Source organism: Oreochromis niloticus, linkage group LG17, assembly GCF_001858045.2.
Source record: "Oreochromis niloticus isolate F11D_XX linkage group LG17, O_niloticus_UMD_NMBU, whole genome shotgun sequence".
Taxonomy (NCBI): Eukaryota; Metazoa; Chordata; class Actinopteri; order Cichliformes; family Cichlidae; genus Oreochromis; species Oreochromis niloticus.
In genome coordinates this window covers 6123858-6134768 of record NC_031981.2, presented here as the reverse complement: position 1 = coordinate 6134768, position 10911 = coordinate 6123858, and positions in this window count along the sequence as shown.

The window sequence follows — 10911 nt, the reverse complement described above, 5'->3', positions numbered from 1 at the left end:
TGTGTTTCTGGATATGAATTTAACAATTTTCTTGGGTTTCTGAACATGAATGTTCCAACATTATATTCATGTTCTTGAACACAAGTTTTCATGTGTCTGGTCTCATCTGTACTGTCCATGTACACAAAAAAATTTTCAATTTTTTTTTTTCAATTTTCAATATAATAAAAAAGGACTTGGTTGGACTTATGAATGAAAAAATATTGGGTTAGATTTAGAAAAATATAAAAATGTTGCTTTTACTTTTGCAGCTATGGTTTCTTGACTATATGGTGACACATTTCTGCTTTGTCAGGACAACATACAAGCTACAGACACAAATTATAGTCTGTAGTGAAATTCTGTTAGTTACAAATTCAGGCTGTCACAGTTTGTGTCTGTGAGCTTGTAAAAATGGAGACATTTGTAACTAATTTATTTTATGTTTGGTTACTTGGTAATTTATGTGGCAATGCACCATATTTAAAAAACCACTTATGTTAAGCCATCCTATATACATTGAGCATAGCATTAACTGAGTCAGGCCACAACGTTAAACTAAGACACTTAGTATCAACTGATACCCTTCTACACATCCAGCTAGCATATGTTATATAGAATACAATGTTTTAGCTGTTTAGCAAGCATTTGTGCAGGCATCTTCAAACCGCTTTGCAACCCACTTCCACTCCAATTCGATGCTGTTAATGTCAGCAAACAAAAAATTTTAGAATCAATCTTATACCAAGTAAATACAGGGGCAGTATTGCTGATACCAGTATTGATTGATATAGATCAATACTGATACTTTTAACTAATAAAGCGTTATGAGATGAATAATCATCATCAATGTCCAAATAGTCAGACATTTTTCATAGTGGGTCATTTGCAAAAAAATAATGAACTTAAGTGGCCAGTGGGCAACACACTGAACTTAGAAAAGAAGTATTGATCCTATTGCAACAGTATCGATCTGATACCAATACCAGCGTTGGTATCAATACTGTTGATATTTGGATCGATCCGCCCACCTCACAAAAGGAAACGTAGTCAGAGTTAAGATGTTGAAAAAAGTACAGAAAGCGATGAAGGCTACATCAAAGAGAACAAAGAGATAATGTTACCTCTTCTGGAGTGGTGTATATTAAGCATGTATTTTGAGATGTGTTAACTAAAAGCATAAGCTAAGAATGCATATTTCTCACTTTCAGTACACCTATTGAGTTTACAGGCCTGCACAAGCGAGCTCAGCTTTCAGTGCCTGTGCCGTTAGAGTGATAGCTGCAGGATCTGCAATGAGAACGCCCTGCTTGCTCTGGCTCCTTTGATCGCAGACACAAAATACAGCACCGCAGAGAGGAGGAGAGATGTGGAAGCTCCTCGGCTGTCCCCCGACGACCTTTTCGTTGCTGACATTTTATTGTTTCACTTCTGGATTCAGTACGCTGGAAAAGAAAAAAACAAAACAATAACAGTGTGTATGTGTGTGTGGGAAAGGGCTCAAGTGTGCAGTTGCTTGTGTATATTGAGTGGTGCACTTGAGCCGTGCACACTGACATGCTAATAGCAGGGTTTCCAGCTTTCTTCATCTTTCTACACTCACACACAAACACGCACACACACACACACACACACACACACACACACAGATTGTTTAGGAAAATTTGATTGAAGTCAATATTCAGTTTATATTTTCACAGCCGTAAATTACATGGATTTAATGCTAACCGCAGACTTTTATTTTTGGCAGTGTGGACCAACAGTGCCTCTAAAACAACATTTAAAGCCTTATAAGAAGCACTAAACTGCACCGGAGCACTTGCGGACCAAAGTATTTTAAAAGGATTAGCAGTTCTATAAAGAGTTCCTGTTATATGAAGCAAAGATTTATATTAATACTGTAAAGGAATTAAAAACTCAAGTGAACTTTTGAAAGTGATAAAACAAGACTTGCAGTCATGCTTGTGATTCTGGGAGGCTGTATGTAGAGACGGTTGTAGTCTGAAGTTACGTACCATTTGTGTTTTACATTTTTGCTCTCTAGCATCTGTATATGATTGTAAGTATGCTTACAATAGACACTTGCTTTGATTAGTCATGAAAGCAAAGTGCATAGAGGCGTCAAAGAGGCCACCAAAAGCAGTAGGATTTCATGTAATGTACATGCATGCAACACTTTTCTAGTCTCACTGACCACATAACAGGCTTTAGACTACAAATCACACTTTTAGCCACACATAGCCGTACAACATATAGCAATACAGCCCTTTATTGTGTGCACCTAAAGCACTTTATTTGCCTCAAATCCATGACCAACTAAAAATCACCAGTTAGCCTAACATCTGTGTGTTTGGGAAGAAGCCGAAATTCCTGGAGTAAAGGAAGTGCTGGAGGCCACAGGCAGGGTTCGAACCAGGAACCTTCGAGCTGTGAGTGATAGTGCAGTGATTTATTCTCTAGGATCATCTGATAATAAAATGTAACAACAACTGGATGACCTGATTTGCTGAGACAGTTCACCTCATGTGACCTAGCTGCAAACGCATTTTGAATTGTTACCCAATAAAGAAAACAGTTACACTGATAGTAAGAAAAATAGTATATTGCCATATGTGTAGTCGGACAAAATGGATTTACTCACTTCTGGTTCAGACCATGACCTTTTCCTAAATCCTGTTGATGCAAAAAAAACGTACCTACAGACAGACTTTCGATGTAGATTTCTTTCTTTAATGTGAGAGTCCATACTTTGTGCATTAACCACTCACGCCAGTCACCTTCCGCTGACTGTGAAAGAAAAACATGCTCTGAAAGTGAACCAGATCATTATCACACTGTGACAACAATGTGCAGTTAAGTGAAAATGAAAGTTTTCACAGGTCTCTGTGCAGTCCTGTGAGAAAGTAAGTGCACCATTACTGCTTCCATAGAAATTAAGAGGGTAAGTGTTAGCCAGGTCCAGCTAATCAAATGCACTTGACTAATTGATCATCAGAAACTATATGAAAGCAGACATTGTAGGAATTTGCTGATCTGGAGAATTCAGTAGTGTGTTAACAAAAGGCCAAGGAGGAAAGACGTCAGCACTGATCTTACAGAAGCAACTGTCGCTGCCCATCAATCTGGGATGGGTTGTAAGACAAATTTCAAATTTCAAGTCTATTATTTTGTGGTGAGAAAGATTATTCACAAGTGGAAAACACTGATTGGAAGACAGCTGCCAATCTTCCGAAGGAGTAGAGATCCCAGCAGAAACATCCCCAACTAATTCCATGCAGTGCTCGAAGAAACTGCAAACAAACAAACAAACAAAACCCAGGAACCAAGAGCTACATCTTGGGTTTGCATCACATTACAGGTTTAGCTGTTGCTCACTAGGTAGAGAAGGTCATATATTAATTGGAAGGTTGGTGGTTGGACCCCGGCTGCTCCAGCCTGTTTGCCAAAGTATCCTTGGACAAAATATTGAACCCTGAGTTCCTCCCAGTTGGTTTTTGGAGTATGAAGCGTGTGAATACAGATAGAAAGCATTTATGATACATGATATCATACATGTCTATGATCGCGTACCATCCTCTACAGGGTGAATTTCAGCTTCTTTCCTCAGGACCGAGGTTTCTAGTTCCAAGATGCAGGACAAAGCGTTATGAAAACATCTTTGTCCCTGTTGCTGTCACTGAACTCAATAAGAATTGTTTTTGATTTGACTCACTTTTTAAAATGACAAAATATGTGTTTTGTCAGGTTTCATTAGGCGTGTGTGTTTGTGAAGTGATGCCAAATGCTATCATTTTTGTCTGTAAAGCAAATTTAGCAATGGGTATAAATAAAGTATCCTAACCTAACCTGGGCACCCTGCAATCACTGAGCTCCTCTGTATGCCAAAGTAATCTAGAGTCAAAGGTGAGCCTGTCAGGGTCCTGGGTCTCCTGACCCAGCGTTTTTTAGTTCTTTGTGATTTTTGTATTATATGAAGTTCATTTGGGATTTATTCTGTGGTTCCTAGGTTTTGATCCCTTGCCCCTCATGTTTCTCTGTGCCCCCTCTGTTCTGTGTTTAGTCTTCTCTGCCTGTGTGTTCCCTCTGTGTAAGGTCCGTGTTTCTTGGTCTGTGTCTTTGCATGTGTGAGTTTCCTGTTTTATTTTGAAGGTCTGTGTCCTAGGTGAATGTATTGAGTTTTGCTTCCCTTTGGTCTCGTCATGTCTGATTTCTCCCAGCTGTGCTCTCCTCCTGTGTCTCATTCCCCTCATTATTTCCCAGTGTATTTAAGCCCTGTGTTTCTCTGTGTCAGTGTTGTGTCGTCCCTCCCGTCATTGCTGTGTGTTACCTTCCCAGTGTTTCCTCATGAACTTAGATTTCCCAGTGTAGTGTTGCATGCTTTCCCCCTACCAGCAAATAAAGCTGAGTTTAAACCTTGTGTCCGAGAGTCTGCGTTTGGGTCCTTCTCCTGCCTGCACACAGTGTTTCATGACAGAGCCTGTTTGTCCAACAGCTAAACCTTGGTTGAAACTGGGTCATGCAACAGGAAAATGATCCCAAGCTCATCAGCAAATCTACAACAAACTTTGATTCTTTTCTTGCCTGAACAAGAAAAGAATCAAAGTACTGCAATGGTCCAGTCAAAGTCCAGACTGAAATGCTAGGGTGGAACATTAAACTGTGCATAAACAAACCTCAATGAAGCGGCCTCAAGTCAATGTCAGCGTAAAGACGACTGTGCTAAAATCCTTTCCACAACGATGTGAGAGACTGAGAAAGTCACACAGAAAGCTATTATTTCAAACCTCGCTGCTTATAAAGCTACTAAATCATGTGTTATTCGTTTTTAATAGGACTGCATAGAGTCCTGTCACGTGACTGTATTTGACAGTTTTCTTCTACAGAAACTTAATTTTAGGAAACATGGTTGGATATTTCAGTCTGCACCAAAAAAAACCCCAGACAAATCCTCCCCTGGTTAAAAAAAAAAAAAAAAGATTAGTTTGCCTTTACTTTTTAAAGATCTCATTAACAAGTTTGTTTAATTTTTGCTTAAAATGAGCAGGCAGTGTAAATCAGCAACAGCACAGAAGGCTCGCACACCCTCTCAGGGAACATCTGTCGACTGAAACAGCAGAAAAAGAAATGTCAAACTTCAGAGCGCTCAATGCGCACTTTGGCCACAAACTCCAAAGCGGCCACTGCTTTTTCTCCTGAGTTTTAGTGCGATGTGGCTCCCTGTAATTTACCTTCTGCCGGAGCACGTAGGGCCGTTCGCCCAGCATTCCTCTGCCTGCCCACCACAACACATGAAAGCTTCGGCCACAGCTGTTCTAGATGGGGCGAAATGAGTCCCAGATGGCAAAGTGTTTTGTGTGTATGTGTGTGTCTGTGTTTCTAGCCACATAAGAGAGCAGCTTTTACTGTACAAGTGGCCTGAGTCACATCCCCAGGGTAATGTGGGGGAGACTGTTGCAGGATGGTAGGGAACGTGTGGGTGTAGCCTACTGTATGTGAAAGCATGTTTGCTATCCGCAGCGCAGCTGGTATGCCCCGGACTTGTATGTGTTCATGCTTGCACATGGACAGAAGTGCAGGCTAATCCTTCATTGAGCTCTAAGCACATTTACAGCTGAGACACAGAACTTTTTTGGAATTGAGAAATTGCCACTGCTAATCATGCCAGTTCAGTACAGTTCAAAGGCTATTGATTAACCAGCTATGATCGGCATCCATCCTGTTGTTAATTATGCATACCACAGACGATATCCTCTGGAAAGATAGGATAATCCTGATGCTCAAAGACTGACAGTCAGCCCACTACTAAGCTGCTGAATACGTCTATTTGCCATTCAAGCATGCATCATCATATCCAAGGCTACATCTAACAAACGCTGTGGCTGCATGTAATGTAGAATCTTTTGAAATCAGTAGCATTTATAGGATGAATGATCTACATCAACAAAGTGCTAAAAATGACTGCAGTCCATTCAGTTTTGCAAGCTTTTGCAGTAAGCTGCAAACAGCGTCATGCTAAAGAGCTGTGATGAAAGCAAGGCTCTGAGAGATAAACGACGAGCTAAGGGTTAACAATGTTTTTCTCATCTTTCCAGAATGTTTCACGCGTGGGTGAATGTGACTGAGTGTGTGGTGTGTGTGTGGAGCACATGCATGTATATGCTGCTCCACGTGTTACATGCTTGCCTGGAGACTATAGCATGTTTACACTCAACAGCAGTCCTTTATTGTACTGGTCTAATGGGTGTTCATCTCTATGTGTAAGCACAGAGTACTTGAAGAAGATGAATCTGTAAAATATGCCTACTTTTGCCAAACTTTATTTTACAGTACTCTAATAGTGTGTGTGTGTGTGTGTGTGTGTGTGTGTGTGTGTGTGACCTGATGTGGTGATATGGTTTAACTCATTTAAATTCAGACCTGCATTTTGTCCTAGACTAAGTCTGATATAATTGTGGTACTGCCTAAATATAGTATATTTTACATGTAGTTCCTGATTAAAACATAATTTAGGTGAAAGGTGTGTCAGATTTGATCCAAACTAGATTTGGTTGCATTTATTTGTTTCAAATTAAATGCGACTCCTGTTTGTTTTTTCAAAAATATTTCAAAATAATTGCAAAGGTTGGAGCAAAATTCATTTAACTAAACACTCAGTTCCCCAAATTTCTGAGCTGCTCTTTTGTAAGCTCAGTAACTCAGATAAGCTGAGGTGAGGCCTAATAAACAGACACGTAACTCACAGCCACCAAGACCCTTGATAATGATCATTTTTAGTCTTGATATATTTGAAACAGGTAATGTAAATGACTACTTTATGCGCAGTTATTGTGAAGGTGCAAATTAGCTCTATAGCCAGTTTTTGGTAGCATGGTTTGGCTCATCTTTTCCCCCAAATCAACCTAAATTTAGTTGTAATGCCATTATTTTACAATAACACTAACAATTAAACATATGAAGAAAAGAGTGCTCTCACGTTCACAGTTAACTACCGTGGACTTTTTAAAAATGTGATTTCCAAAATAACGCTCACAGGTGTGGTTAGTTTCCTGGGTGATTTACAAAAGTTGTGCTGTTTTCTAAACACAGACAGACTCAGTTCATTTCAATATCAAGCACAAAAAATAAGACGTGATTTTTTTTCTGCGTTAAATATCAGCACAGTTAGCAGTAAATTGCTATTTGTGTTAGTAAATCAGTTTGCATGCTTGATTTAAATATTCTCCTTCTTATATTTTGTGCCTTGAAAAAGGAACATACCCATTAGTCGCAAAAATCCCACCTCTTACACATTACAGACAGGGCTTTTTTTTTTTTTTTAATGCCAATACCCAGTTTGTAAATCTATGTTAGTAAATCTGGGTCTAAGTGTTCTCCGATTACACTCACCTGTCACATTTCTTGCTTAACGATGATTATTCACCGCTGTTCTTCCAGGTTCTAATAATGTTTTGGAAAGTTAATAACCCAATTTTGATAGTTAGATATATTAGGTATATTTATTTCATTTTAGCAATGCCCTTAGTTGTTTCTTTTGCTTGATGTAGGCCAATAATTTAACTTTTCTGAAATGGAATAATATCTCTTGTACGACTAGTGGATGTCCTCCTACATCGTTGTTTAAGAAACAAGAAGCTACTCACTGCATCAGGGCTGAATAACCTGTTTCCAGAGGAAGCGCATTAATTACTGGAGTAATTAACCAGTAGAAGGCTACTTACTCACCCCAATAGAGCACTTTGCTTTCAGACTGTGCTTGCTACGGTTTGTAAAATTAGAGTGGGAGGCAGAGCCTTCAGCTTCCAGGCTCCCCTTCTGTGGAACCAGCTTTAAGTTTGGATTCAGGAGACAGACGACCTCTGTGTTTAAGTTTAGGCTTAAAACTTTCCTTTTTGATAAAGCATATAGTTAGAGGTGGATCAGGTGACCCTGAGTCCTCCTTTAGTTACGCTCATTAGGCCTAGACTGCTGGGGGTTCCCATGATGCTTTGAGTGGTTCTTCTTCACTCGCTATGTGTTTATATACCACTCTGTATTTAATCATTAGTTATAATTAATCTCTGGCTCTCTTCCACAGTCCTGTCTTTCTCCCCTTACACCATAAATTGGTCTAAGAAAATTGCTGCCTCTCCCCGAGCCTCATTCTTCTGGAGGTTTCTTCCTGTTAAAGGGGAGTCTTTCCTTCCTACTGTCACCAGGTGCTTGCTCATAAGGATTCGCTGATTGCTGGGTTATTCTCTTTAATATTATAGAGTCTTTACCTTACAATATAAAGCACCTTCAGGTGACTGTTGTTGTGATTTGCTGCTATATAAATAAAAATGAAATGATTTAGTTAGGGTGGGGACTTTTATTTGGCCATGTACCAGCGATTCACTGGCATTTTGGGCCAGTGTTCAAATCTTTTACATGAGGTCTTACCTCACATTACTGCAAAGAAGTTTGCTCAGAGATGTCTGGTAGTGTTGAGCAAGAAGGTGAAAGGTGAAACCCAATGTCTGGGTAGTAGTTCCTCTTCTGAATGAACATGATGAAAAATGCTTCTTGTTTCAAAAGTTTCTTTTGGCTAATAAGGGTCCAACATTGTGAAAGAACATTGCCACAAATCTGAGACATTTCCCCGTGAAAGCAGTTTGTAGCTTGGTGCCTCTTCTTTCAGAGTTCTACATTCAGTTTTGAGCCTTTTATTCCTCAAAACATTTTATTCTATGTAACATTTTATATGATGCCAAAGAGTTGAAAGATTACTTGGAGATGGCTTTTAAAAGTTAGCAGTCACAACAAAACACTTAAAGGACTGAAAAGCTCTTAAGTCTCTTTTATTTATGGGCATGTGGGCCACTCGAGTTTCTTCTACTTTGATTTAGGAGAGTTTCTATTAGAGGCTGTAAATCTCTTGTGATTACAATGTTGCTTTGTGCAAACTATGAGAAGAAGTCTGTACCACCAGTGTGTAAAATTACCTACCATTTACATTTTTAATCGAGTCAGCTGAACTTTAGCTGACCCTGGGGGGTGCAACACACGTGTCGACCTTCAAGTCTACACAAACAGATTTCCCATTTTAGAAAAGCGGCTGAAAATAAATACTGACGATCATCTTTAAACATAAAAAACCTGGAAAATGTCTTCGTGCGGCCCGCTCTCACCTCTGAAGCAGTGTGACAAAACTATCCTCCCAATTTTCTTTCCCTCTGTGACCTGTCAGAAAGAAAGATGCCGCTTGTACGGCCCCCACAGAAGCGAGACAGCCGGGCGCCACGTTAGCGGCTTCTGCGTCTAGACGCAGCCAACAAGCCTTCTTTTCTCCAGCCTGTGAAACACGGTGTGAAAAATAAAGTGCAACTTTATATTGCGCTCACATGCGGTGATGTCACCTCACTGCTGGCAGGAAAACACAAGCTCTTATTTGCATTTTGTTTTCGGCTGGCAGCGTCTCCTAAAATTGCTTCCAAATAATGTCTGAAAAAAATTCTTGGTGGTTTTATTTTTTTTCTTATGTTTTTTTATTTATTTATTTTTTTTTATTCCTCCACTCTTCCGTTCCTCCCTTTTCTTCTTTCTCAATTACTCTCTTAACTTTTATCTGCACTTGTTACCCTACAGCACAAACACTTTCTCGCACAAACACACACAGCACAGAGCCTAGAGAAAGAGGCCTCTGTGCTCTGGAGACAAAAGCGCCTCTTTCTCCGGAGAGGGAGCTGAGCTTCCGGTTGAAGCTCACTGTGTCAAAGGGGAGAGGAAGGGCAGACAATGGGCCAAGAATACGATATATAGTGGTGTGTGTGTGTGTGTGTGTGTGTGTGTAAATTTAAACTGCTTAATTTATCTGTGTTTTGATTCTGCATGTGGCGCGTGTGAGCTTGAATATGAGTGCCTTACTTTTAATCCATTAATGCAATTGTGCCGCTCCACCTTTTTCTCCAGAGCTTTCCGTCAGTGTGTGTGTGTGTGTGTGTGTGAGTAGTCAGGGTGGTCCGTCGTCTAGATGAGGGCACTGAGTTTGTGTCAGCCTGGTGTGAACCGGTTAACCACCCCCTCTTCGGCCACACTAAGACTGATTGGTCGTCAAGAAGCGAGCTCAGTTCTCACCATTTAATGCCCAGATACAAACACCAGCCTCTCTCCCTCTCTTTCTCTTTGTTTCCCACTAATTAATTTATTTCACTTCCTTCCTGACTTTTTCCCTTCTCATGGTCCTACTCTCTTCTTCTCGCCTTCTTCCCATTTGATTTGTTTTTTTCCTTTTTTATTCCGTCCAATAAGCAGTTTACCTCATCTCCCTCTTATTTCACTTTGGCTCCCAGTATATAACACAATCAAATAACAGAGATGCAGATGCAAATCAGCAGGGGTTTTTTTTTCCCAACATATAAAGAGCAAGAATGAAACGGGATTCAACTCGCCATAGGTTGCAGCTTGGCATGTTTTGCATGTGTGAACGGTGCAGTCCTTGAGTTTTAATGAGATTCAAGGGGTGGGACCAAATAACAGTCTCGCTGCTTGATGTTTGCGTCTCTCGTTTATGTTAGAAGTAAAGAAGACGATCAAAATGAGCCTGAGCCCCACAAAAGAACTTTGAGACTATTTTCTACAAAAGCGTGCACCTTTGTGCATGCTACACTTGCAGGAACTGGCCCTATAGCAGTATTAATTTTGACAGCACACAGGAAGGGGCGTGACCTTGAAGGGGAGATTGACCGCATTCAAAATCAAAGAAAGAAAGCTGTTGATTGCATATTGTACACATGCAGAAGACATGCTATGAATGACACTGACAAAAGTGCACCGTCCTGCTTTTGCTCGCCACAAATCGATCAGTGTAAATCTGGTGCTGCCGACGAGACCCTGCTCGGCACAAATGCAACCCAGTGAGCTTAAATCAATGGATTCCATATAACACCCACAGATGTAAGCAGACAAAAGTCAGGA